At 39.7% G+C, this 27,259-nt stretch overlaps 2 protein-coding genes across 2 annotated transcripts in view; one reads left to right on the forward strand and one right to left on the reverse strand.

The window, feature by feature from the left end:
* Positions 1–27,259, reverse strand: part of LOC145395417 (uncharacterized) — a 386,864-nt gene that overhangs the window by 231,487 nt on the left and 128,118 nt on the right. The gene's annotated exons all lie outside the window — the stretch shown is intronic.
* The window catches only part of LOC145395449 (uncharacterized), a 56,948-nt gene continuing 51,112 nt past the window's right edge, over positions 21,424–27,259 (forward strand). The window contains exon 1 of the mRNA XM_080269053.1: positions 21,424–21,466. The gene's annotated coding sequence lies outside the window, so the exon portion shown is untranslated. The remainder of the gene's footprint in view (positions 21,467–27,259) is intronic.

Below are 27,259 nucleotides of genomic sequence, written 5' to 3' on the forward strand. Positions count from 1 at the left end.
ATTGCTAATCCAGTCATGCTGCGGTCGATGATAGTGATGATGTGCCTTGCCACTGGCTCGTGGAGAACAACAATTTGCTTTTTATTTCGCTTATAGAAGGAGTTTATGTGGTATTTTGGCATTTGTAGTAACACACCTATTTTCATTTGTTTGTAATGCGATCTTACTTTTTTTTTTTAAATTGATTTTCTAGAGTTTGTTTTTCTTCTTTTGTCTACGCTTTTTCGGTGTTGTCCGAGGTTGCATAATTGCTGGCTAATTCCCTTGGGACCCTTTACAAAGTATCAGTTTATACTGCACAGGTATTACTGAAAATGATATTATATAGCCCCATATTTTTAACAAAAAATATATATACACTATATACTGTACAATATTAACTATATACACAGGCTTGTTGTTCACTTGTACCTATCGTGAGCAATATACGTGTCAGCACTGTGTGGAAATCTTTGTCTTCACGATTGTGTGGAAGATGTTCACTCTTGCTAACGTCATTTGTGTTGGCCATTTTTTTTTTTTTTCCTTGTAACTTAATTTGTCTGTTTCCACTAGGTAGCTTTTATTAATAAATGTTTCACACAGTTCTTTTAATCGCTCACTGAGTAACTGTAATAGTATATTTTCTTTATTACTTTGTGGATGTAATAATGTATAGCTGTATGTATGAAACACGTATTTTAAGTAGGTATAAATGGTAACACTCGTTGGTAGTAAATAAATGCTATAATAAATGAATGAATATATACAGTGTAGAATATTTATTGTTGGTGCAAGTATTTAGTGACTGAATTATGCAGATAACTGAAGTAGGTATTTGTACGTAAGTTGTAACTATACAGCACGTTTTATATGCTTGTGCAGAAGTATTTTGTCTAACTGTGTATTGTATAAATGAAGTAACTATGTAACTCACTGGTTTTTACCATGGTGGGAAAGATGTGAGTGGTGGTGAGTGGTGGTGTCACACACGAGTTGACTGACGTGGTATCGTCTCAGCCAACACTCACAGTGACGTCAGTTTCTCACCATCTGATAGCTGTGGTGAGTAAATGAGTGAAGAAAGGTGAGTAAGATGAACTGTGAATATGGACTTGGTATCTGGTTCGTCGTCTTGACTTCTTCACTCCTTGCGTCAGCGTGGTGATGTTGGTGGAGGTTGGGGGCGGATGGAAAGGCGGTGGTCTGGTGGTTGTTGTTTTGTTCTTGCTTTTCGTTTACTTGTTTTGGTTTTTATTCTTCTTACTGCTGCTTGAAGTTGCGTGAAGATTATAGAGTTGTCTTGTAGACTTGTTATTTGTAGTTAATTGTAGAGCTTGTTGATCCTCACTCGTAACTCGTCGTTGCTACTGTATGCTCGTACACTCGTAGGCTTGGAAACTCGTAAACTCGTTGACTCGTTCTTCTTATTGTATACTCGCTTGTGGTTACTTGATCGTAGAATTGTAGTTTCTTGATAATGTAGAATTAGCTGTATAACTGGAGCTGATCTTAGTTACAGTTTTGTCTACTTTTGTAGAAATGATGGTTCGTAGGCGTAGAGTCGATCGTTACTGCCACCATTTATAGTAGAAACTTCGTAGCCTCCATTTATGTATATGTAACTCTTTAGTCTTGTAATATGTAAGTCTTGAGTTTTGGTTAAAGTTATTTTGGTAATCGAAGAGCAGGAGGAGTTAAAGATAAATACAGGGAGTTGATCTTGATTTATTATCTTCAAAGAAACTCTAAGTTGAGTAGTGTATATTACACAGGGACTTAATTTATCAACGTCTAGTCGGATCCCTCTTCTTATTTGATCTCTCCACTACCTGCCAGTCCTATGGCTAGCCCCTTTGTGATCTCTGATTCCTACATTCTCGTTTAGCAGGGGTCGGGTCATATGGGCTATACTGTCGTGGAAATGTTCTAGAAGCCTGGGTGTGTGTGCTGTATGTGTGTGCATGGTCACGAAGCGCTGTTTGTGGGCTATTGTACTGGTGTGAGACATTCTGGAGAGGTGCTTACTTCACTTCCTTTGGCCTCAATGTTTGACAATGACCCAACCTCTAGACTATATTATGTATATTGCTGGTTATTATGTATTAAGATATTTTACAGTCCTGACATCTGTATTATCATTATATATATATATATATATATATATATATATATATATATATATATATATATATATGTACAGTATATATATATATATATATATATATATATATATATATATATATATATATATATATATATATATATATATATATATATATATATATACAGTATATATATATATATACATATATATATACATACATATATACATATATATATATATATATATATATATATATATATATATATATATATATATATATATATGTCATAAAAAGACTTTGTAGTTACTTGTAGAGAAGTTATATATTAGACTTGTGGACAAGCGGTTGTTATACATGAGTAACTTTGTAAGTAGATAATCTTGGTTCCCATTTGTCATGCAATGACAGGAGAGGTAAAGAAATAGTATGGGACTATTTTTATTTGTCTTGGAAAAATTAACAAAGTCTCTCACACACGAGTGAAAGTAAGTAGAGTCCAGCTAGCTACCTCCCTGTCTCGCTCTCTCTCTCTCTCTCTCTCTCTCTTCCAAGTTGCTAAGCCTTTCTCCCCACTACCTGCCGATTTTATGGCCTCTCTTTTTCTGAGCTCTCTTTCCTAAATTCTGGTGAAACAGGAGTCGTGTCACATGTGTTCCCTGTGGTTGGAAAGTTCTAGAAGCCTGTGTGTGAGTATGTGTGTGTATGGTCACTAGGCTTTGTTCACCTGGTGTATCGCTGACAAACTAACTGAATCATCTCCTGACTGGCTACTTCGTAATCTGTCGTCAGCTTTTCCTCAGTGTAACTTGCAAGATCATTTCCCATTCCCAGGCTCGCATAGAGCTGTCTATCTGTCTATTTATCTATCTATCTAGAATGATTTGTAAATTTAATATGGACTCATAACATTACTCAGTCCACGCAGCTGAAGGTCCTCCTACAGCAATTATCATTGACACATGCTAATCTATTAGTACATAATATTGATTATAATATTGTATACATATAATATTTATTGTAAATAGTAATTATTCAGTAATATTACATTTTAAACAAGTTGTATACATATTTGAATCAATGCATTAAAAGTAAAGTATTTAACTGTAATACAGTATGTACTTGGGTTATTGTAATGAAACGCATACATACAAGAAAAAAAAAATAAAATTAAGATTGTGGTAAGAGTTATTGATATTTCAATTAAAGATAATGGTACTGGTATGCCATACATGGGTCATTCTTCTTTATATTTTTTTCTCATATATATATATATATATATATATATATATATATATATATATATATATATATATATATATATATATATATATATATATATATATATATATATATATATATATATATATATATATATATATATATATAATTAATACTATATACAAAATATGTACACTTCATTCAGGGGGGTTAACTTGGATGCTAACTCTCCCCCCACTAAATACTGACTCCAAATTAGCAATTCTTGCATGCATTCTGTGCATTGCGAACAGCAGTACTGCAAATACAATGCAGAAGATTATAAAGACAGTAGGTGCTGAGCTATACACATAATATGGGTTGAACATACTCAAACTCAAATCTTCCCAGGGCTTCATTGTTTCATTGATCAGCTGCATAGTTTCAAACTTAGGTGAAGTCAACTTAATGCTTGTGCTCATGTTTAAGTCCATATCAGGCAGTGGGTGGAAATGTTTGTGTGTATGATTGAGAATGATGTAGTGATTGATGGTGGATAAAGTAGACATGGCTGGTGTAAATACCGCACAGTAGTCTGGTGCTATGTATAATCCTGAGGCTGAAGTATGAGATGGTGGTATATCTGGACAGACTATGTAAACTGATGTGTTATGAGTGAAATAAAAAAAACTGTGAGTGTCCAATGCGTTGATGGTGTATAAATTTACCTGGAGCAAAAGTGAAGTTGCAATGATGATCAATATTGTCATTTCTGATAGCCATTTCACAAGGGACTGTATCAGTAGGCTGAAACGTGAAAATGTACGCAGGACAAAGATGAACAGCATGTAAGGATGTGCGGCACTTTCGTTCAATTGCTGATTCACTGGCGAAAGTGACAGTGTCCCGTCTCTTGGAGACCATGATGAGTTCGGTGTCTGTGTTGATGTTGATGATGACCAAAGTGTTGTTATTTTTATAGGGGAAGGGATGTATTTGGTATACTGTGAACAGGTCTTCAGTTATGAATGGTACATGAACTACTACTGATGTTGGTGTTAGTGTTGCTTCTAAATATGGATAATATTGCATGAATTCTCTACTGCGGAACAACGGCTTCAATTTATGTTTATGTATGCCTTGACTAATTATCTGACATAGCTCATGAACTGGGAGTAAGTCAATTGTAATCTTGCCATCACCAGCATTCGAAATTCCTTTCATAAGTGCCCTGAAACGATCTCTAGTGTTCTCTAATTGTAGTAGAATCGTGTCAATATGTTCTGTGATGATGGAGAAGTGTTGGAAAAGTGTAATGTTTCCTTCCATTTCATTTATTTTATTTACACTCTTGAGAGCTATGTTTTCTGCTTTTTTCAGATTTGTCACAATTGTCTTCATTGCTGAGTTCTGTCCTGTGATGAATTTATCTTGGTATGTTAGTACCTGAGCTATCTTATTAAATTTGTTGTTCATTTCTTTAAGGTCATCCTCTGTAGCTAATCCAAAGATGCTCCCAAGAACTGCGCCACCCAGGTCGAAGAAACCGCGCTTTTGGCGAGTACGTGTGATGTTGTTCCTGTCGCTCAGTACCTCCGTTCCATAAGACGGGAGATCTTGGATCATGATGAGCATAGTTGACTGCCTGTTCTAGTTTCCATTTCGCTAACTTTACCATTTCATTCACTTCCTTTGTGTTATGTGCTTGTGAAACATAATCCTATCATGAAGTCCAGAGTTCGCATCGGCGTCGCAAGTCTGTCTAAATAAGTAGGTAATTCATACAAGTAATCTAGACTTATTTCAGTACTCATGACGTCCTTAACGATTGTAGTCGTGGCCGTTGGAGCTATGAGGCATCCTTGTCGTACTATGTGTTGGGGGTCTAAGTGTGCATATCCTCTTGCTATGTAGAGGAGAATCCATAGAATAAGTTCCTTCATCGTAACCTACCGAGAAAAAAATCTATTAATATCCTAATATGGTCATGCTGTGGTCGATGATAGTGATGATGTGCGTTACGGTTGATTGTTATTTCATTTATAGAAGGAGTTTAAATCGATATTTCATTCTCGTAAATGATGTACTGTAGATTTGATTGGAAGAGTTGCACCTATGTTCGATTGTTTGGTATATGACCTTAATTTCTTTTTGTAATCATTGTTGTGTTCTTGCTTGGTTTCTTGAGGTACGTTCGCCTGGTCGGTTGTATCCGAGGCTGAATAATTATGTGATAATTCCCTTGAAACTCGTTTTAAATGGTCAATATGAACTTGTTTCTCCTCGCCACTTGAAAGTGACTTAATTAAAACTTTGTTTGCTTTTATCTTAATTACTCTGTATGGGCCCTCAAATTTTGGGGATAATTTATCGTCTCTCGTATGAATGATACCGTAAACAATGTCTCCTAAGCTGATAGGTGAATCTCTTGCCTTCTTGTTAAATGCCTCCGTCATTTCTTCCTTGGACATCGTTAATTGTTTTTTGACTCTTTTGTGAATGTCCTGGAGTTCACGTAAACGGAGTTTAGAGTAATCATCGTAATTGTATATGGGCATACTGTCACCTTCTAGGAGCTCATATGGCAATTTTTTATCTGTTCCATATATAATGAAATATGGTGTGTCACCTATGGATTTATTTATAGATCCATTAATTGAGGCTTCTACTCTGGGAATCCAATCATCCCAGCTTGCATAATTTTCACTCAGAATGTGTCGTAGCACATCTAATACTTTTTTATTTTGTCTCTCTACCAACCCATTCGATGCTGGGTGATAGGCTAAAACGTTAACCTTTTTTATACTGTATTGTTTACATATTTCTCGTAAGATCTCAGAATTAAATTCTCCTCCATTATCACTTATTAGTAACTTTGGGGTAGTAAAGAGACATATTACATTATCTGTTATTGCCTTTGCTACTGTCTCTGCTGTCTTATCTTTAATTGGAGCTAAAATGACATAACGGGAAAAATGATCCATTGCTACGAATAAGTATAGGTTATTATTGTATGATAATGGCATCTTGAGTAAATCAACAGCGACAACGTCCCAGGGTTGATGTGGTAAAGCCTAATTACCCATCGGTGCAGGTGTGATTGGGTATCCTTTGTGTTTTGCACATGATTCGCATCTGTCTATATGATTGTTTATATCTTTTCGTAATGAAGGCCAGTAATATAACAGCTGGGCTTGGTTGAATGTCTTATCCTTTCCAGGATGTCCTGCATGTGGGCTGATTCGTAATACTTGGGGTATCATGTCATTAGGTACTACCAACTGGTTAGTATTTCTATGGCGTTTTGGTTGTTTAGAGTTAATCTTGTATAATGTATTATTGACCATTGTGAATTGTTCGAGTGGGACATGCAGTTTGGGTAATTGTATGTCATCTCCACTTTCTAACTTGTATATAACTTTAGACCATATTGGGTCAAATCTTTGTGCCTTTGCGATATCCTCGTGGTTTGGGATATTTCCTTAGAGATCTAACGCCGCGACCTGAATTGTGTTCGGGTTCCTAGATAATGCGTCAGCTACTATGTTCATTTTACCTTGTATATAATGAATTTGTACATTGTAGTTTTCAACTGTACATTTCCATCTTGCTCTCCTTCCAGAAAGGAGTTTTTCTTTAAACATACCCACCAGTGGTTTATGGTCGGTGAATAAGTGGATTTCGTAACCATATACCAAATCTCGAAACTTTTGTAATGCAAAAACCACTGCAAGTGCCTCTAAGTCTGTAGTGCAATAGTTTTTCTCTGCAGCTTTTGTTTGTCTGCTGGCAAATGCAATTGGTTGATTCTTTCCTCTTTTATCTTCCTGCATTAGTACAGCCCCTAATCCTTTAACTGATGCGTCTGTACAAATAAGAAATGATTTTGTGTAATCTGGATATGCTAAACAAGGTGCATTTGTTTGTTTAATTTGTAGATTGTTAAATGCCCTCTTTTGATCTTCTTCCCATTGGAATACAGCATCTTTTTTGAGTAGCTGGAATAGAGGAAAGGCTATATGAGAGAACTGTGGCACGAATGACCTATAGTACCCAGCCAGACCTAAAAATTGTCTAACTTCGTCAGTCGTAGTGAGTTCAGGAAAATCTCTCACTGCCTGTATTTTGTCATCAGTGGTGTGAATACCATCAGAACTTAATTTGTGGCCTAAGAAATTTATCTCCTTAAAGCAAAATTTGCATTTAGAAAGTTTAATTTTTAAACCAGCATCACCAAGCTTTTGTAGGAGTAAGTCTAATTTCCTGAGATGATCTTTAATATTCTTTATTGCGATTATATTATCGTCAAGATAAACAAATATTCCTTGTCCTAAAATTCCAGACAATACGTAATTCATAAGACGCTGGAATGTGCCTGGGGCTGTCCTCAGTTCCATTGGCATTCTTGTATATTGATAATGGCCTCTGTTTGTTGAAAAGGCAGTGTATTTACGTGACTCCTTCGATACCGGAATCTGATAATAGCCGTTTAGGAGATCGATGGTCGAGAATATATTATTCTCAGAACCAATATTCTGTAGAACGTCGCTTAGCAATGGCATGGGAAATCTGTCTGGGATTGTGTGATTATTTAGTTTACGGTAATCTACTACCGCACGCATTTCTCCATTTCGTTTGGGCACGAAGAATAATGAGGCATTCCACGGGGAGACTGAAGGCTCAATAATTCCAAGTTTTAACATTTCATCGACATACTGTTTTGCAAGTGTACGTTGGGAGTGTGGTATGTGGTAAGCTGGTACGAAAATTGGTGGTGTTTCTGGGTGCACATTAATCATGTGATTAATCAAATTAATACACCCTAATTGTTCTCCAGGCAATGCTACGGTGTCCCTGTGTGTTTCCAGCAGGGTTAACAAATCATTTTCTTCATCAAATTCACCTGAGTGTATTAAATTCTCTTTTATTCTTTCTCTATCCGTAGATTTTATCTCACTTGTCACTCCAGCTATAACTATTTCCTTCACAGGGGAGGGACATTTTTCATTATTAACTATGCAAGTTCCCTTTTTCAACTGAACTTCCCCATTCATGTGATTAATTATGAATATCTGAGTTTGCCCTTCGTTGTTCGTATGACATAATGCGTTTTCTACTGACAATCCCTTTACTTTACATAATTCTTCTAAGACAAGAACAGTACTATTCCGTAGTTTGCTCTTTATGGTAACTTTCACATAGGAATTAGGTGGTATAACTAAATCATTAGTGAGATGGGCTGGAAAAATTGATAAATCAGTACTGTTATCTGGGTCACAAATTCTGGAGGATGGGGTTGGTGGTGGGAGTGGATCTATACACTCATCTTTTTGTGTATGTTTGTTTAAGCCTTTAATATTACCAATTCTTTTTGGCTGTCTTCTACCAATCGGTGAGGGCTCTGAAGGTATTTCCTCTATGAATTCATTGTCAAAGTCTATTCCATTCATTTGTGGGAGTATGGTTATGTTCTCAGCTCTCATGGATCTTCAGCCCAGTATCATATGAGCTTTAATTGCTACGTTTTCAACGATATAGAAAAATGCAGAGAATGGTCTTGTAGTCTCTGTGAAATTGATATTTAATCTTATCATACCTTTCACTGTAATTTGTTGTCCATCTACCGTGTATAAATCTAAATCAGCTTCATCAAGAAAAGTTACTTTCTTTTTATTTTTAAGAATTCTATTTATTTCTTCATGTGTTATTAAGTTCACTGGAGAGCCTGTATCTAAAAATAAGGAAACGTTTTGATCCTCACATACAGCTGGTATCAAGATACACTCATTTCCCAACATGCTTCCTATGTGAATTTTAGACTTGTTTTTCTTTACGTTTGTTCGTTTTTTGTCATGACTTGGTCTTCCCCCGATTTGAACATAGACACAATTTTTTCTACTGTTTTGCAATCATTGGTCCAGTGCCCTTGGTATCTATGATGCCTACAGTAAGGACCAAATCCCTGTGTCTTTTGTTTGTCCTCTTTTGCTTTGATAAAGCATTCATACCTTGTGTGTCCGGGTTTTGCACAATAATGACATAGAATGGACCTATCCCTTGACTGTGACCTACGATGTGATTTCCCATAAGTAGTGTTGTTTATGGTGCAAGACCTGCTCGGGCTGCGCGAAAACTTATGAAACTGCCTGTAGCCTGGTGTCAGTGATTGAGGCCTCGTCATGTTTGGTTGTTTGGTCTGCCTGCTTTCGGGTGGCGATCGAATTTATTCTCCGTTTGGGGTTGGTGTAGATGTTTTCACAGCTGATACTGTCTCAGGTACCCTCATTCTACTAGAATGTGCATGTGTGTCGACCATACCTGCTTTACTGCACTGCATCTCTACCTCGTTCATTAAGTCTAGCAAGCACATTCCTGGGGTGTACGCGATCGTCTTGGCGATCTTAAGGGTCCTATCAGGTAATTTACACAAGGCAGCTACATAACCAATGATGTCCACGACGAGGTCTGGGGACATCTTTCCATCATCTGTTATCCAATTTGAGTTTTCCAAAGTAACTAACAATGTTCTTTTGATTGTGGAGACATCAGCAGTTATTTCACTGAGCACATGGTTTGTAGTGTGCTCCCTTACAAGATCTACAATTTTATGTAATTCTGGAATTATACCTGGCAAGAAGTTCATACCTCCAGAAAATTTCTTCAAAAATTCAGTTTTAAATTCATCATATGTCCTAGCCTTATGGAGCTTGTCTGAGCGCAGTAAATTGCTTGCTGGACATCTTTCCTGGCTTATGCAAGATGAAAAAATAGCAATTTTCTCTTGTTCATCTAGTATGTGGCGCTTGATGAACATTTGTTCGCACTGACTGACTAATGAAATGACATCAATGCGATCTTTGTCTGTGCCAGAGAATTCTGGGGCAGTTTTATCCTCGTGATACACAAACACTTGAGGTGTGGTTGTTAGATCAGCGGTATTTGTTTCTTGATTCATTTTCACTGTTTGTTCTGTTAATTCAACTTGGATGTGTTTATCGTTGTGTGAGGGAATGGTGAAATATGTACGACCGGACCGGTGAACCCTGTTAAGTATATTGGCATACGTGTGCAAGTCAGCGACAAAGTCCGCACTTGCTACGTCAGAGAGGGTTTCCCACTCATCATCTGAAACTGCTGTATTTGTTTCTTGGTCTTTAGTTTGTGGTGAGGTTTGTACAAGGGGTGGGTTGCCTTGAGGCTCTCTTAATTGTGAGTCTGTTGTTGTGGCAAATTGTGTGTCATCTGGTGTGTTGCCTTGGTGCTCTCTTAATTGTGAGTCTGTTGTTGTGGCTAATTGTGTGTCATCTGGTATTAACGTGGGTGGTGGCGAAAATATTCCTGTCATTAAGTTATGGTGTTATGAAATATGCCTTTTGTTTATTTATGTCCTAACAAAACTGATGAGTAAATAAGTTGAAATAAATGATAGTGAGTGTATAAGTGTATATATGGAAATAAGTAAAAAAAAAGTTGAATATAGCTAATTTTAGCACTGAGAAGAAATGAGTAAGTATAATTTTACCCACTTGATACAGATCGTAGAGGTGTGTCGATACAAAAGTCGATCTCGGAAGAAAAATGCAGGTTTGATTGAAGATCTGGTAATTCTAGTGCTGTGTTGATGGACGATATTACTCAGGAAATTCCATGGCCTGGTGCTTGTGGTGGTTAACAGCTGTCCCAGGCAAACCTCAGCATAGAAAGTCGAATTTCCAACTCAACTGTGGAAATAAATGAGTATGAATAGGAGTTATGTGAGTAATGAGTAATGATTAGTGGGTGAGAAGTGCCTGGTGTCAGTCACACGTTCCTTGGCATGGCAGACTCGCGTTGTGATGTCATCTCAGCACATGGTGACGTCGGCTTCCCACACTGGTAGCTGTGGTGAGTAAATGAGTAGTGATGAGTAACTTGAGTGAAGATGAATGAGTAAGATGAGTTGTGAATATGGACTTGGTACTTGCTTCGTCGTCTTGACCTCTTCACTCCTGCGTCAGCGGTGGAGGTTGGGGGACGGTAGCAGAGAGAGGAGGGTGAGGTTTGGTAGTTGTGAATTGTGAGTCGTGTCACACTTTCCGTTTGTTTGTTTTGTTTTTCTTCCTCGAGGTATTCGTGGTCCTTTTTTCTTGTGATTTACTCGTTGTAGGATGAAGACTGCCGCTACTTGTAGGTGCGTGTAGAAGATTATACAGACGACTCGTAGAGTTGTTACTTGTAGTTGATTTAGATGGTTGTAGTTCGTTGGTTGTGAGAGGTATTTTTTTGTTTTCAATCTTGATTTTTTGTAGGAATTCACTGTTGATTTGTAGACGAGGTTCGTATACGTTCGCTGCTACCAAATGTCATAAAAAGACTTTGTAGTTACTTGTAGAGAAGTTATATATTAGACTTGTGGACGAGCGGTTGTTATTCGTGAGTACCTTTGTAAGTAGATAATCTTGGTTCCCATTTGTCATGCAATGACAGGAGAGGTAAAGAAATAGTATGGGACTATTTTTATTTGTCTTGGAAATATTAACAAAGTCTCTCACACACGAGCGAAATTAAGTGGAGTCCAGTTAGATACCTCCCTGTCTCGCTCTCTCTCTCTCTCTCTTCCAAGTTGCTAAGCCTTTCCCCCCACTACCTGCCGATTCTATGGCCTCTCTTCTTCTGAGCTCTCTTTCCTAAATTCTGGTGAAACAGGAGTCGTGTCACGTGTGTTCCCTGTGGTTGGAAAGTTCTAGAAGCCTGTGTGTGAGTATGTGTGTATGTGTATGTATGGTCACTAGGCTTTGTTCACCTGGTGTATTGCTGACAAACTAACTGCATCATCTCCTGACTGGCTACTTCGTAATCTGTCGTCAGCTTTTCCTCAGTGTAACTTGCAAGATCATTTCCCATTCCCAGGCTCGCATAGAGCTGTCTATCTGTCTATTTATCTATCTATCTAGTATGATTTGTAAATATAATATGGACTCATATCATATATATATATATATATATATATATATATATATATATATATATATATATATATATATATATATATATATATAATACAAAGCTCAAGTAGATTGAGTGACAGCAGTAACAATATCCATGTGTTGACACTGGAGAATACTGTATAAAAGAGAGAAGATAATCCATGGTGAAATTTAACATCCTATAGGACCATTCCATCGACTACATTCTGGTCATTTTAGGTGTGAAATTTTCATCTCTCAATCTTGAATAGTTAGCTGCAACGAGATTTCACAAGAGTATGGTGCTAGTCACGAAGAAGTGCTATGAAAAGGATGAAAAACAGAAGGGTATTCTTATTTTCCCATTGAATCACGGGAAATGGGCTGCAAAAGGGAGGAAAACCTTCGCCTCTGCTGCTTTTACTCTAACTTGGCCCAGATTTTCATTTTTTAGCATATTTCACATAGCACATTGACAGAGAAAGACAATACTGCAGCTCTACATTCTTACCATAGCACTTCTTGTTGACTAGTATAAATATTCTGATGTCAGCCTTTTGTTAAAACCAGCTTTCAAAATAGAGATATTGAAATGTTATAGTTAGATTACAAGGGGCATAGTTATAAGGAATGAACTATACGGACGAAGGAAAAGACTAAAGCAACATTTTGTGGTGCTGATCAAAGCACTCGTTTGTTAGCCCTTCAAACGAAGTGACTCAGTGATGTCTTACTGATTTTATTCATGCTGTTTGCAGACGATTTTATTCAACTTACAATAAAGCTCTCGTATCTATGGCACAAAGAAAGTAATGTCTAACAAAGCCAGTCTTAAAAAGCTATCCTAATCTGGGATGGAATATTCAAAGGTATTTACTATGGGTTCCTTGTCGTATCTGTTTCTGCAGGATGGTCAGCGACATTAGAATATTGCCCTGTCTTACGTCAAAAATAAATAAATAAATAAATAAATAAAATCCCGGTCACAAGGGAAAAATTATCACTTTTTTTTTTTTTTTGATGAAAGGACAGAGAAAGGATACAGTAGAAACTTTTCATGTCTTGAGTTCTTCTTTCAATAGACAAACAAAAATAATAAAAAATTACAGTTACGACAGAGGCTCGTTCGTAAATATGTTCGAGTATCGCAGCCCTGGATAAAATCACCTGGAGGTGGGAGGAAAACATCAATAATATACGCCGTGCGGTTCAAGAGGGGAAACTTAACATTACATGCAATACATAGGAGGCTTCTCACGGGCAAATAAACTCACATTTTTACCAGTTTTATTGTGCTGGTTTCAAGTAAAACCTTTTTTTTTTTTTTTTTTTTTTTTTTACCCAGATTTTTGCCCGTGCTGTTTTTGCGATAGTTCTTTCACCTCATCTTGACCCAGATATTTATCCTTTCTAATCATTTCACATAGTTCATTGGCAGAAAATGACAATGCTACTGCTCTCCATCCTGTCCACAGCACTTCTTTGAGATTAGCAGTAAACTCTAGTGTTTATCTATTGTCATAAATCAGGAGAGAGAGAGAGAGAGAGAGAGAGAGAGAGAGAGAGAGTTAAAATGGTTTATTATTTTCTCTACTATTATCCCATTTATTTACTATGTAGCTTTTGTGTCTTATTGGTATTATTTGTACTGTGTCATACTGTACTGTGGCAAATTGTACTGTGTTATATTGTACCGTCATATTGTACTGTCATTTTGTACTCTGTGATTTTGTACTGTGTCATATTTTACTGTCATATTTGTACCGTGTCATATGTAGTGCGTCATATTATTGTCATTTTGTATTGTCATTTGTACTGTGTCATATGTACTTCGCCATATTACTGTCATATTGTACCGTGTCATATTACTCTGTCATGTATACTGTGTCATATCAATTGCCATATTACTATGTCATATTACTGTGGCGTATTGTGTTATACGGGACTGTGTCATACTTTTACTCATATGTACTGTGTCATATTACTGTGTTATCTTACGGTGCCATATTCAAATGCGAAAAAGTTTGTCATTTGCCGCATTTATAGTGTGTCATGTGTAGTCATATTAATGTCATAATGTAATGTGTCATATAGAACTGTGTCATATTGTAACGTGTCATATAGAACTGTGTCATAATGTAATGTGTCATATAGAAATGTGTCATATTGTACTGTGTCATATCGTACTGTCATATTACTTTGTTATATTGTACTGTGTCATTTACTGTGTCATATGGCAGTGAGTTATTTTTCTATCTATCTATTGCCAGACGCCCCAGTCCCGTACGGGGTGGCCACAAACAAATCGCCTCCACGTCGCCCTGTCCCCAGCTGTTTCACTGCCCTGCTCCCAGCTCACACACCCCTCTCTCATATACCTCTCCACTCCATCCCTCCATCTCATCCTCGGCCTCCCCCCTCCCTCTCCCCCCCTTCACCACACTCACATACACTCTCCTCGTCAGTGTCTCACCCTCCATCCTCTCCACATGGCCAAACCACCTCAGAGTGTTCCTTCTAATGCTTCCTATCACATCCACATCCACATCACAACGCTTGTTTATATCCTCATTTGTCAGCATGTCTCTCCATGTGACTCCACAGGCTCCTCTAAAATAACTCATTTCCACTGCTGTCACTCTTGACTTGTGTCCTTCCAACAACGTTCAAGCTTCAATTCCATTCATTAGAGTTGGTATCACAATACGGTCATGTAGTAACTTTTTCACTTCCATGCTCACTTCGCTGTTTCTTACCACTGCTTTTATGGAACCAGCAACCTTTCTTTCTTGTTTTACCCTTTCACGTACTTCACCCTCCAAACTTCCATCCTTACTCACCACACTACCCAAATACTTAAACGTACTCACATTTCCATTTCCTCACCATCCAACCTCACTGTAGTGTACATTCACTGACTTAATCTCTCTCAAAGACCATCACTTTACTCTTCCCTACATTCACCTTTAGAGTCAGTTTCTCACAGACTTTCCCAAACTCATCCACCAGGCTTTGGAGGTCCGCTTCGTCTTCACTTAACAACACAATATTATCTGCAAACAACAGTACAGGGAGTTTCGAAACACTACCCTCTCTCACTAGGGCCACTTCAACATCTACTGCCCTACCTTGTACCTCTTTTATTACCCCATCCATGTGCAGATTGAAAATCCATGGAGACATAACACATCCCTGTTTCAACCCAACCTTCAAAGAGAAAAATTCACTCAGTTCACCATCCACACTCACTGCAGCCTTAGCACCATCATATATACTCTTCACAGCATTCAGCAACTCCCCATCTACTCCATATATTCTTAAAACTTTCCACAAACTGTCTATCCACCCTGTCATATGCTTTCTCCAAATCCATGAAGGCCGCATACAACTTCTTTCCCTTCTCTAGAAACTTTTCCACTAAAGATCTAAGAATGAATATCTGATCTACACAACCTCTTCTTTTCCTAAAGCCTCCTTGTTCTTCTCCAAATAATTCCTCTGTTATTTCCCTAAATCTGTCAATAAGTATCCTACCATACAGTTTACCTATTACACTAAGAAGACAAATGCCCCCATGATTTCCACACACTTCTTTTTCCCCTTTTCCTTTGTACAAGGGAATAATTATACCAGACTTCCAATTCTTCACGACTCTACCTTCCTCCCAGGCCAATCTGCACATCTTCCACATCCATTCTACAACTATCTCCCCCCTGCTTCAGCATTTCACCACACACTCCATCAATTCCTGGGGCTTTACCCAATTTGACTTGCTTCATTGCTTCCACACCTTCTATCCTATTGATTTCTTCCTGTCTTTTCACCTCCCTCCTTCTCCCAGCCATTCCCCAGCCACTTATACTCGCATTACTTCCATCCTATATGTTCAACAATTCCTTAAAGTGTTCTCTCCATCTGCTCACTTTTTCTCCCTTCTCCACTATTAATCTACCATTTTTATCTTTCATTCCCCTACTAACTTCACTGCCACTCTGTCTTACTCTCTTCTCCTCTTTCCAGAACATTTTCTTACAGTCCCTCCACTTTACACTCAAATTCCTTTCAAATTCCTCATCCAGTCTCTTTTTACTGTATCATATTGTAGGCATATCGTACTGTGTCCTATTTGCACTATGTCATCTACCGTCATGTGGTACTGTCATCATTTATATGGTGTCATTTCTATCTGTGACACTCCAACCCTCACATCGTCAAGACAGCTCTAGTCGCCTTAGGAACTCTTTTCAGCTGAGAGTGAGTCACAGGAAACCAATGTGTTAAATGCGCCATTTTTGCCATTTAACTTTAATGTGTATAATTACTGTCCAGTTTTTACCGTGCTGTCGCCTCCACCAATTAACTAATGACTCAGATGGTAGGTGATGGTGACCATCATCCACTCACATGATGTGGTGTAGCCTATTTCTGCCTTCTCCCTTCTCATTTAAAGTGTCTCCTCTCATCTCTCCCTACCTCTCGCCTTCCTTCTTATTACTTTTTATTACTCCACTTTCCACTTCACGTGACTCGAAACTTAGTGACAAGCCTTATGGTTTCCTGTGTCATTTACAGCGCTGGGTGGTAATCATATACCCAAATTAACAGGTTATGTTGAGCCTGGTCTGGTGCCCCTGTAACTCGGTGTAGAGACAAATGCAGCGTCCAACCAGAAACAAAACTTCCACACAACTTCCCAAGCATCGCACTGGTGAGGCGCTGTCAGCTGCAAGGGAACATCTGTTCACTGCATGGGACAACCCAGTTGGGGCAATTGCTTGCCTGTGGTTAATGGGTCTGCTTGACCAGACTAACTGAGGTTGATCGACAATAACAATAACAGCAACAACCCCTGAATCACGTGCACTGTATATCTCTGATGGGAAGCGTGCTAAATCTACTCCCCGTCTTCCTAAATTAAACGTCACCCGTTCTAAATATTGTTTCTTCTCCCACCATGTCAAAAGTGTTTCTAAGAAGACTATCATGGACGAAACGGTTATAAAATTATTTTTTTCACCTAACGGCAGACAATATTGTTAAACTGAGTGACTTTTTTTTTTTTCAAAATGCATGACTCTGGGCCTAGGCTAAGCAACCCGTTTCCTGAGGCCCAGCAGTCCTCCTACGTACCATACACCTCCACATGTCACCACGTGGGCACTAACACCCACTGTCCATATTGAATACATGGTAGGACTCTTATACATAACTGGTGCAATGGTACTAGCGGGGGTGTTTTACATGTCGGCGGGTCGTTGGTAGATCAGTAAAGTCTTTCCTTACGACATTTAAATCTGTCAAACTGTTCTTTGTCGCAGCCAGGGTTCAGACCTGCGACCACTGGAACAGTAGGTCACCTGTCCATCGACTCGGCCACCGCCTCCCCGAGATCCTTGAGCTCTAAGCATTTCAGTTCGATGGGAGTTTTTCAGAAGCTGCCAGTTACCTCCAGTTACCTCAACACATTGGCCAGTATTCTTGTCGGGGAAGGAAGCTTCCCAACACCTCTTCATGAGTGATTTGTTTGCTTGTTACTTCATATGGTACTATTCTGTTATATTAATCGTTCAAACATCGCCATACTCTAAAAAAATTACGAACAAAAGGATATTAATCATCCATATCCAAAAATAAATCGTTAAGGAGTTGGTGCTACGGAGTCTCCTTAACCGACAAAAATAATTATTCTATCACAGACCATGGTCCGTATTCTCGTTGGTTAAGGAAGCTCCGTAGCACCTCTTCCTTAGCGATTTAATTCTGTATACAGCTGGTTAACATCAATTATATGTTATCTGTGCTGAGTGTGATGATATTTGAATGATTTAAATGGCACAGAAGAGGAGAGTGAGGAATAATAAGCACCTTGCCAAAAATCTTTCTAACAACTTTACCTCATCATCCTTCCCTCCTCTTTTCTACTCTGATGGTTCTGTAGCTATTTCTTCTACTGATAAAGCAGATCTCTTCGCACAGACTTTCTCCTCCAATTCCACCTTAGACGATTCCGGTTCTGTTCCTCCATCACTTCCCCCCTCTGACTTCCTCATGGCTGACATTAAAATTTCTTCAGTTGATGTATTTTCTGCCATCACTGGCCTCAGTACTAACAAGGCATATGGGCCTGATGGGGTCCCTCCTGTTGTTCTCAAGAACTGTGCTTCTGTGCTTACACCCTGCCTAGGCAAACTCTTTCGCCTTTGTCTGTCAACTTGTACCTTTCCTTCTTGCTGGAAGTTTGCTCTCATTCAGCCAGTCCCAAAGAAGGGTGACCACTCCCAATCCTCCAACTATCGTCCAATTGCTTTAACGTCCTGTATTTCAAAAGTTTTCGAGTCAATTCTTAATAGAAAAATTTTAAGGCATCTTTCCTATCACAACCTTCTTTCCGATCGTCAGTATGGGTTCCGTCAGGGACGCTCCACTGGCGATCTTCTCACCTACCTTTCAGACTCCTGGTCATCCTCCTTTCGGGACTTTGGCGAAAGCTTTGCCATTGCACTTGACATCTCAAAGGCTTTCGATCGAGTCTGGCATAAATCTTTAATTTCCAAACTGCCCTCCTACGGTTTCTATCCTTCTATCTGTGCCTTCATCGCTAGTTTCCTTTCTGGTCGTTCTATAGCCGCTGTTGTAGACGGCCATCGTTCTTCTCCTAGATCTATCAACAGTGGTGTTCCTCAGGGTCTGTCCTATCACTAACTCTCTTCCTTTTATTCATCAATGATCTTCTAAGCTGTACATCTAACCCTATCCACTCATACGCTGATGACTCCACCCTTCACCTTTCCATTCGGTTCCCGCAACGCCCATCTCAACAGTTACTTCAACAAACAAGGGATGAGGCTATGGCACATCTAATGTCTGACTTGGCTCGTATCTCTGACTGGGGTAAAAATAATATGGTTGTCTTTAATGCATCTAAGACTCAGTTCTTACACCTATCAACCCGACAAAATCTTCCACAGGTATACCCACTAATGTTTAATAATATTCAGCTTAATCCTGCATCATCCTTGAACATGCTTGGGGTTTCATTTACTCGGGACTTATCTTGGAAAAATCATATTACATCTCTTGTAAAATCTGCTTCCAAGAGATTGGGTGTGCTAAGCCGACTCCGCTCTTTCTTTACCCCTGCACAATTGTTGACTCTATACAGGGGTTTTATCCGCCCCTGTGTGGAGTACAACTCTCATGTGTGGGGAGGCTCCCCACATACAGCTCTTCTCAACAGAGTGGAGTCAAAGGCTTTTCATCTCATTAACTCTCCTCCTCTTACTGACTCCCTTCAACCTCAGTCTCTTCACCGCTCTGTTGCATCTTTATCTCTTTTCTATCGCTACTTTAATGGTCACTGCTCCTCTGAACTGTCTGCTTGCATTCCTCCACCTCTACGACGGGCGCGTAGCACCCATCTGGCAGCAAACTCTCATCCCTTTTCTGTCCAACTCTCTAATGCAAGAGTTAACCGTTACTCCCAGTCTTTCATTTATGCAACAGGTCATCTCTGGAACTGTCTCCCTCTGTCTGTATTTCTTGCTGCCTATGATCTCCAGTCTTTCAAACGCAGTGTGTCCAGGCATCTCAAAATGATCGGATCTTGAATTTGGCTCTCTATTATATTTTGTTTTTCTCTTGGAGGGAACTGTTACTGCGGGCTCATGGCCTTTGGTTCCTTCTTCCTCGGATAAAAAAAAAAAAAAATTAAATAGCTTGGAACAGGCGTTAGGGAGATTCCTTCAGCGACGAGGAAACTGGTCTATGTAAATAAGGGAGAGATTTATGTAGAAGGAAAGGGGCTGATCCTCAACCCATCCTCCAAGTTTGATCAAAATCAGATCAAAATAGTTTTAGTTGTTTTGTTCACACACACACACACTCAAGGATCACACTTTGACCTTATCCTGTGATCTTGACCTTTGACTCAATGTTCTCAGCTGAAGCCCTTAGTTCTTGCCTGATCCATAACCCTTCCACCAAGTTTGGTTTAAATCAGATCAAAATAGTCTGAGTTGACCTTACACTGTGACCTTGACGTTTGACTTGTTCTCAATAACCGAATCCTTTGTTGCTTTATTTCAAAGTGCTACACAAAGTTGGACCTAAATTAGGTAACTACTGTTTAAGCTGACTTGACCTTTGATCTATTGCTCTAAAAACAACTGATTTACTACTTAGATAACCCTCAACCCTTCCATCAAGGTTGGTTAAAATCGGAGTAAAAAAAATCTAGTTCCTTTGTTAATACACACACACAAACACACACACACACACACACACACACACACACACACACACACACACACACATACACACACACACACACACACGCACACATCATCATCATCATCATCATCATCATCTCTACCTTCCCCTCCGTCTTCCCCCCCATACCTGGTCTCCCTCTATCCTTCTCAGATTTCTTCCTCCATCCCCCATCTTCATACCAGCTCCATCTCCTCCTCCTCTGTACCACATCCAAGCTCTTCCCCCTCCTAATCCCCCTCCCTACCTTCCTATCCCTCACACTCCGTCTCATGACCAGTTGTCGTTCTATCTCTTTAAGCTTCACACCCCCACCCCACCTCCCCCTCTTCGTCTCAGACACCCTACTCTGCCTCCCTCATTCTCTGCCCCATTCCCAGTCTCTCCCCACCCCCTCCCCATCACCTCCTCATCTCCGTCTTCCCTCCCCACCTTCCTCTCTTAGTCTCTGCACACCCTCACCTCTACACCCTTTTCTCCCCCAATTCCACATCCCTCTTTGCCTCCATCTTCTCCGCTCTCCAACCCTCTCCCCCCGTCTCCCACCCTCTCCATTCTTCCTTGCATCCACACCCCTCCCTACCTCCCTCTTCTGCTCCCTCCCGTCTCCCTGTCTCCTCCTCCCTACCTCCCTCTTCTCCCCACTTCCCTCTCCTTGTCTCCCCCTCCCTACCACTATCCCCAATCTCTCGACCACCCATCCTTCCCTCCCCATACCTGTCTCCTTCCCCCTTCCTAACTTCCTCTCCTCTTCCCTCTCTCTGTCTCCCCCTCCCAATCACCTCCTCCAATCTCTTCCCCACCTACCTTCCTTTCCTTTCCTCCACTTTCCTCTCCATGACTCCCCCTCCCTACCACTATCTCCCAGCTCTCTCTAACCCCCCCCCTACCCTCCATACCGTCTTCAGTGCCTATATTAAGTGCTCGTCACACTCACTCCCCTCCACACATCCATCCAACCAACTTGAGGTAAGCTTTCTCCAGTCACCCAACCCGGTAACTCAGTGACGTCTTTTACAGTTTAATTTTTGTTCTCTTCATAACATCACGTCAGGCTTGGGAAGCCTCCCATGCAGCGAACGTGCGAATGAAAGGTATATCGGATCCCCCAAATTCAACACGTTTCCTCTAAGCTAAATGAAATGGCCTATGGGTAGTTTGTATTTAAAAAAAAAAAAAAAAGTTATAATGATGATGTAGAGATCCTTTTCGATTTTAGTTTTTTCTCCCTTTCCTTTATTTTTTTCTTTATTTGCAACTGTCAACATCAACCTTTTTACCTGTCCCCGCCCCGGAGGGACTCAGGGACGGGACTGTTTTCACTCGATTTGTCTGTCTGACTGTCTGTCTTTTAAAAACTTAACGCGGAAACTACTAGTGCGATTTTGATTAAAATTACCTGATTTAATTTTGGGCCGAACTGCGCCAAGGCTGGTGTAGGACCAAAAAATGTAAATAAAAATCGTTTTGTTTTGTTTTTCGCCATAACTCCTTTCAAATTCGTCATATCGACATGAAACCAAAACCTAACGGTGCATCTTTCAAATCTGCATCCTATAATATGCCTCATTATATCTGAGGGGTCATCCCCTTCCCCCCCAGTTAGTGGTGGTGGGTCAGTGTCGCCAATTTTCACCCGATTTACCCCAAAATTGATATGTGGAATCTTTAACCCGATATCCCGTTCTGTTTATATGTCAGCATTAAAATGGCTGTCGAGGACGGATTTGCTGTGCCTTGGCACCGTTTCTCATTTACATAAGTTTGGAAACGTCCATCTTGATGAATAGGTTGCTGAAGATTATATATACGTCTGAAATTCAAACATCTTCCTGCCCAAAAATCCCACAAAGCCCCTTGATCAACGAGATTTCTCACTCATTCAGTCCCATAACCTGTTCTTTTATTTTTCTCTCTCTACAGACAATTTCTTTCATCTCAGGGGGTACTTTTCTTAACCTCTTTTACAACTAGTATCTCCCACTAGTCCGGTAAGTGCGTGAGCAGAATGAAAAAGGCGTTATTGTATTAAAGAGTTTTTCTATATCACAGCGTATTGTGTATGTGCACCTTTTGCATGATATATTGCATAATTTCTTCAAGGTGTTTTGACTGGAAATAGCTTAACCTGAGACGAAAACCTTATAGGTACGCCAATGTAATAAGTACGGTAAAGACAATGTAGTTGTCATTTCATATCATCATCATCACCATCACGTTAATCTCTATTCCCAGGTAAAGCTGGGTTTAGGTTGGGTCTAGAAGCAAGGAGTGAGAAATCATAATAGTGGGAGAATTATCAAGCGCATACAAAGTGAGATTAAATCACACAGTCATTTCCACATCATTCAGTGTTTTAAATGTAACTATACTTCCATCAATAGGCAAAAACAAGGCACCTGTGGCTTTACAAAATTAATAATGAAGACCTTTAATATCTAAGATAATGCCAATGCTATCACTCGGGACAACCTCAGCTCTTTCTCCACAATAATTTAATGGTATATTCTTGCTGTTACCGGGAATTTTATTCAGTTTAAACAGCCCTTATTAGCTAAAGTTTTTTTTTTCTCCATCATGTGACGTATTATTTACTTACTCTTAGCTTCTCCAGACAGTTGTATTTTGCATGAAATAGACATTTCGAGCTGGAGGGCAGAGGGAAACCCTTCGCTGCTAGAGGTCATTCGTTAAAAAAAAAAAAAAAAAAAAAAAAAAAAGGATAGCTGGAATAAAACAAAAAAAATGCGCCACTGTAACGAAATAGTTTATTATTCGTAAGGGTGTACCCAACCCCTCCAACCCCTCCAGGCCGAAAAGACTGTCCCCACGTTGCATTACATCGTCAGCAGATAGGAAGGCATTAACACTACGGCACATATATAAGCATTACTCTTAGTTTTCTAATTAAACCAGATTCATATTCATTTCTAACCGAATCGCTGCTTAGAGATGGTCGGACTGTTAGATAAAGTTGCATTTTCCCGTATTGTCACTGTTCACCAATTACATTTTGAGCACTGGATTTAAAAAGGCTTTTTCGTGTCGAGTTGCAGGGTTGAGGCTGGGACATAGTAGATTTTTATTGACTGCATTAATGATCTCATGCAATAGATAGTATTGGTCCAGGCCTTCTATGTACTGAGATTATTCATCAAAACCACGTCTACTGCTCTCAAAACTGATATATATATATATATATATATATATATATATATATATATATATATATATATATATATATATATATATATATATATATATATATATATATACATACTGTATGTATTGCCAGACGCCGTAATCTCCTAAGGGGTCCCCACAAACAAATCGCCTCCATGTCGCCCTGTCCCCCGCCATTTCCCTGCCCTACACCCAGCTCACACACACCCTTTCACATATACCTCTCAACTCCATCCCTCTATCTCATCCTTGGCCTCCCCTTTCCTATCCCTCCCTCCATCTCAATCACTACACTCTCCTCGTCAGTCTCTCTCTCCCCATCCTCCCCACACAGCCAAACCACTCAGTGTGCTTCTCCTAACGCTTCCTATCACATCCACATCCACACCATTATATTCCTTCACTTCCTTATTTGTCAGTCTGTCTCTTCATATGACTCCACATGGTACTCAAATAACTCATTTCCACTGCTCTCACTCTTGGCTTGTGTCCCTCCAGCAAGGTCCTAACTTCACTTCCATACGTTCGAGTTGATATCACAATACTGTCATGCAGTAACTTTTTCACTTCGTTGCTCACATCCTGGTTTCTTATCACTGCTGTCAATGAACCAGCAACCTTTTCTCCTTGTTGTACCCTTTCAAGCACTTCACCCTCTAAACTTCCATCCTTACTCATCACACTACCCAACTACATAAACGCAATCACATTTTCCATTTCTTCATCATCCAACCTCACTGTACATTCACAGACTTCATTGCTTTCGAAGACCATAACTTTGCTCTTCTCTACATTCATTTTTAGATTCCGTTTATTACACACTGTCCCAGACTCATTCACCAACCCTTGCAGCTCCCATTCGTCTTCACTTAACAACACAGTATCATCTGCAAACAACAGTACAGGGAGTTTCCACACACTGCCCTTTCTCATTAGGGCCGCTCCAACTTTCACTTCCCTGCCTTGTATCTCTTTAATAACCCCATCCACGTACAGATTGAACAACCTTGGAGACATGACACGTCCCTGTTCCAATCCAACCTTCAAATAGAAAAATCACTCAGTTCACTGTCCACAAGCAATGCAGCTGTAACACCCTAATAAATACTTTTCACGGCATTCAGCAACTTCCCATTTACTCCATATATTCTTAATACTTTTCACAATCCTTGTCTATCCACCCTGTCATATACTCTCTCCAAATCCATGAAGGCCACATACAACTTCTTCTCCTCTGTAGAAACTTTTCTACTAAAGACCTAAGAATGAATATCTGATCTACACAACATCTCTTCCTGAAACCTCCTTGTTCTTCCCCAACTAATTCCTCTGTTGTTTCCATAATTCTGTCAATTAGTATCCTACCATATACTTTTGCTGTTACACAGAGAAGGCAAATGCCCCTATGATTACTACACACTTCTTTGTCCCCTTTTCCTTTGTACGGGGGAATAATTATTCCTGAATTCGAATCCCTTGGGACTTTATATAGGGTACCTTCCTCCCATGCCAATCTGCACATCTTCCACATCCATTGTACCACTATCTCTCCTTGATGCTTCGGAATTTCACCACACACTCCATCAATTCCTGGGGCTTTCCCCATCTTGACTTTTTCATTGCTTCCACAACTTATCTGATTCCTTCCTCTCATCTCACATCCCTCCTTTTCTCAGCCATTCCCCAGCCACTAATACTCGCATTACTTTCATTCTCTATGCTCAACAATTCCTAAAAGTGTTCTCTCCATCTGCTCACTTTTTCTCCCTTTTTCACCAATAATCTACCAATTTTATCTTTCACTCCCCAACTAACTTCTTTAACACCCTTTCTAACTCTCTTTACCAATTTCCAGAATATTTTCTTACATTCCCTCCACTTTACACTCAGATTCCTTCCAAAATCCTCATCCGCTCTCTTCTTACTCTCTCTTACTAATCTTTTCACCTCACTCTTCCTCTCTACATACAACTCTTTCTTCTATCTCTCAACTTCCTCCACATCCCTGTATGTTTTTTTTTCTTTTTTGCCACAGCCTGTCTCACCTCTTCATTCCGCCATGGTGTTCCTTGCACCCCGTTTCGTCTTTTCTTCACCCCACACACCACCTTACATGTTGCACAGATTTCTTCTATGAATATCTTGCACACACGTTCCACGTCCCCTATCTGCTCCATATCATATTTTCCCAATTGCTCCTCCACTTCTCTCTTATACTCTACCTTTTTCCATCCTCTTATAACCTTTCTACCCTCCATGTTCGAACTACTTCCTCCTGTCCTTCTTTCTTCTATTCCTCCATTTCATTTGAACCTTGACTCTCACCATCACCAAGTGGTGGTCAGAAAGTCAGCTCTCCTAACCTCTAATATGCTTTTGTATCCATTACACACCTAATTATCTCACCCACACACATATTACGTTCATTCAGTTCACCACCCACCCTTCACATCACTCACCATGTATACTTGTTGATCAATATGTGTCTGAAGAGGGTATTGGCTATCATCAAGCCTCTCCCTGCAGAAATGTCCTCTATAGCACTGCCATTCTCATCCACTTTTGCAGGCACACCCCACGCACCAACTGCTCCATCCAACTTCACATTCCTTACTTTTCCATTCATATTTCCAATCAAAAACACTCATTCCCTTCCACTTTTGTCCAGAACTCTTCTTTAACTCTGCTTGCACTATCTTGCGTTGGCGCATACACACACACACACACACACACACACACACACACACACACACACACACACAATCACTCACATTTGTAATCCAACTTTCAAACTTACCCACACAATCCTTGAGCAAACAGATCTATACTCACTTATATTCTTCTTCCATCTCTTGCACACAGCAATACACACTCCAGCTTTAACCTCTCATTCTCATCCACTCCCGCGCATATACCCCACCCATACTTACATTCTCTCACACTCTCACCTCCCATTTAGTTTCAGTTAACCCACGTCCATCTACTTTTGCACCCTCAAGCACCTGGACAATCTCCCTCTCTTTCACCTCATCATTTGCACCCTTCTCAAAAGGTTTTTCATCTCATTAACTCCCCTCCTTTTACTGGCTCCCTTCAACCTCTGTCTCTTCACCGCATTCTTGCATCTTTATCTCTTTGCTAAAATTACTTCAATGGTCACTGCTCCTCTGAACTGTCTGCTTGCATCCCTCCACCTGTATACGACGGGAGCGTAGCACCCGTCTAGCAACAAACTCTCATCCACTTTCTGTCCAACTCACTAATGCAAGAGTTAACCGTAATTCCCGGTCCTTCATTTATGCAACAGGTCAACTCTGGAACAGTCTCTCTCTGTCTGTATTTCCTACATCTTATGATCTCCAGTCTTTCAAACGCAGTGTTTCCAGACATCTCGAAGTGAACTGATCTTGAATTTGGCTATCTTTTGTATTGTTTTTGCTTTTTTTCTTGGAATGAACGGTTTGCAGGCTCCTGGTCTTTAGTTCCTTCTTACTTGCAAAAAAAAAAAAAAAAGATAGAAGCTACATATATGGATCTAATCTACATATGTATAGTATTCACACACACACACATGGATCT

This window comes from Coenobita brevimanus, chromosome 31 (assembly GCF_032717465.1).
Source record: "Coenobita brevimanus isolate Jiangsu-jjx chromosome 31, ASM3271746v2, whole genome shotgun sequence".
Classification (NCBI taxonomy): domain Eukaryota; kingdom Metazoa; phylum Arthropoda; class Malacostraca; order Decapoda; family Coenobitidae; genus Coenobita; species Coenobita brevimanus.